The following is a 2,826-nucleotide window of genomic DNA, read 5'->3' as shown; positions in this document are numbered from 1 at the left end:
TATGTGCTGGCTGTGCAGAGTTAATCATACCTGACAATTAAATGAGATGTGTTATTCCAGTAACTTTGCATGATTCCTAAAACAGGTGGATTAAGATACACATCTGCAATACTATAACCTAACTTAATAAACATGTTGCAAGTTAACATCAACAACTATCAAAGTGAAATACACATGTAAGTAACAACTCCAATCAAATGGTTTACAATCTCATCTTAGTAAGCTTAATTCTCTTCCCAAGACATCATTATATGAATTCTAACTCTCATATGGTCAATATTAGCTCAATGACTCCATCCAGCGAAACTACATACATATATTTTGCATTTGTAACTAACAGGCCGACTGTAACAAATTAAAATTTGCATACAAATTATAAAATTTGGAAGTAATTTATCTTCTTATTTCTCTCTTTATTGTGCTTTTAGAAATTTACACGTTTCTAGCTTTAAACTGAGAGAATTGCTCATTAGTTAGTTTACTTATAAACATTTTTTTTATGTAACATAAATAAAAATTACATGAATATGCTGGGATGAAAACTTTAAGTTATGGTAGTATGCATACAGTAGCAAAATTCATTAGTAGTATTAGAGACTGAAGATGCACTGGTATAATATGTTGGTTACAAAGTTCTTTGATACTGACACAAGGCTGTAATGGATGTTCTCAGAACAAAGATTTAGTGTTTTGGAAATTATCAATTACACATACTTTTATCCACCAGGGTAGTATTTCTGACTAGATGATCCAAGTTCTGGTTGAATATACCAGACTGTTTAGTGTAAGAGTTATTACTTAGTTCATTTAGTGATTTAATATGTAATGATTATTTAGTTTTCATAACTATAGTGTCAAAAGTAATTCTTTTAAAGGTGATATTTATGACCAATTTTGTTACAAAAGTCGGTAAGTCTTACATTGTGTGTGTAGTTCAATTGTTGTAAGTGTAAATCACACAACTCAAACCTTCTGTATTTTTCTTATTGCCATCAGTGAGTACTGTTACACCCTAGCATCTCATTGTTTGTAGAAAGTTCTAGGCCTCAGTTGGGCAATGTCAGAAAATGTTAAGTTAGTGAAAGTGAAGTTAGAATGCGTGACTGTTAGTTTAGCCTTAATGAGCAATATTTAAGTGAGTTTTACAGTTTAACAGAGATAAGGAGAATAATTTGTCTTGTTAAAGGGTGTCCTAAAGTAATTAAACTAGCCTGTATGGACTTTTGACATAAAAGAGAATTACTTAAAGCTCTGTATACAACTGTGGCAACCCATGAGGTAACATAAGTGAGCTTATCACTAATTATATTGTGATAACAGAAGAAAAAATATAATTATTTGGAGTTTTAGATACAACTCTGATATTCTATTGTGTAAAGAATTTTTGTAGATATGTCTGACTTGTTTTAAATATACTATTTTAAAACAAGTGGATTGTGTGCTGTCTGCTTATTGTTCAACTTTATTGCCAACAAGTCACAGACACCTACTGTAAAAGAATCCCAGACTATATACACAAACAATGACATTTCTACAGATGGTACCATTTCCTCAAATTATGTAGTGATGATACACATTAGTACAGAGGTTGAGTGCATTATATGAAAGCAATTTTTGATGCTTCACCACTTCATTAGAGTCCATGTTGCCACTTCCAGCCATGCTCTACTTGACAAACATGCATTATGAAAATCCCCTTGCAGATTTAGTCCAGAAATTGAGTTAGTTCTATGAAAACGATTTTGGAGATTCACCATGTCATTATAGTCCATTTTGCCATGGTCAGCCATGCTGTTACATACCCTTCCCAAAAACAATCAGTTTTTGGAAAAATTATATTATTTACAAAATGGTAAACAATGCCAAAATGTAGCTCTGATACATACTGTTCCACCACAATTTTATATCAGCTGTGATTGTCAAAATTGTTTTAATGTGCTGTTCTGAAACCTCAATGTATTATACATATGTCAAGCAAATGATAAAAATTGTTGTTTTAATATGTTGTTTCTTATTCTACCTCTGGTAGCCTTTAACATCACTACAAGTACTATTTTTAGTTTTTTCATTTAGCCTCTAATCTTAATCAAGTCAAATTTCTATGTACACATACTGATTTACACACACGCACACATATATATATATATATATGTCAATCAAACAACAAGAAAACTTTTACTTATTTTAAATTTGCTGAGAAGGATCTCATATAATATTTCTGTATAACATAAATTGTTACAAAATTAGGGTACCTGAAACAGAAAAAAAACATTTATATCAAATTCATATTGAGTATTATGGAACTACTTCTACTATAAAATAGTGTGAAAGTCATTTTTAACAATAAAGTTAGAAAAATTATGAAATTTATGAAGTAGTCTGTTTTTCAAAAATTAGTGAGTCTTATTGTTTGTAAAAATTGAGTCTGAACAAGTTTTGAATGAAAGAAACAATATTTATTATGAAACAAAGTAAAAACACAGTACATATAGTTGCACAAACACAACCATATTAAATTATTTACTAAGTGGCCTTTAGTCTCACAGCTTTCATTCTTTCAGGATTGTTTCCTGCAAAATTCAGACACAATGATCTCAAATATGAGCTATTCCCAAAGATCTCCTAGAAGAACTCAACTACTAAAACTTTTGAATTCAACAGGTAAACTTGGTTTCTTTGTCCAGTTGAAAGCATCACCAGTGGCATAGCAAGGGTTCTGAGCATCCTGGGGCAAAGACACTTAATGACACTCATTACCCACTTAATGACAATAACATAAAGAATTAATTACCACCTTACACAGGCCTAAAATAAAGTCACAATATA

General features: G+C 30.8%; 1 protein-coding gene across 4 annotated transcripts in view; it reads right to left on the bottom strand.

Annotated features, from left to right (window-relative positions):
• The window catches only part of LOC106468356 (coiled-coil domain-containing protein 148-like), a 123,043-nt gene that overhangs the window by 79,218 nt on the left and 40,999 nt on the right, over positions 1-2,826 (bottom strand). The window lies entirely within an intron of this gene.

This window comes from Limulus polyphemus, unplaced genomic scaffold, assembly GCF_000517525.1.
Source record: "Limulus polyphemus unplaced genomic scaffold, Limulus_polyphemus-2.1.2 Scaffold2978, whole genome shotgun sequence".
NCBI lineage: Eukaryota > Metazoa > Arthropoda > Merostomata > Xiphosura > Limulidae > Limulus > Limulus polyphemus.
Note: the sequence above shows the minus strand (reverse complement) of the source record. Positions and strands in the feature narration are given on the sequence as shown.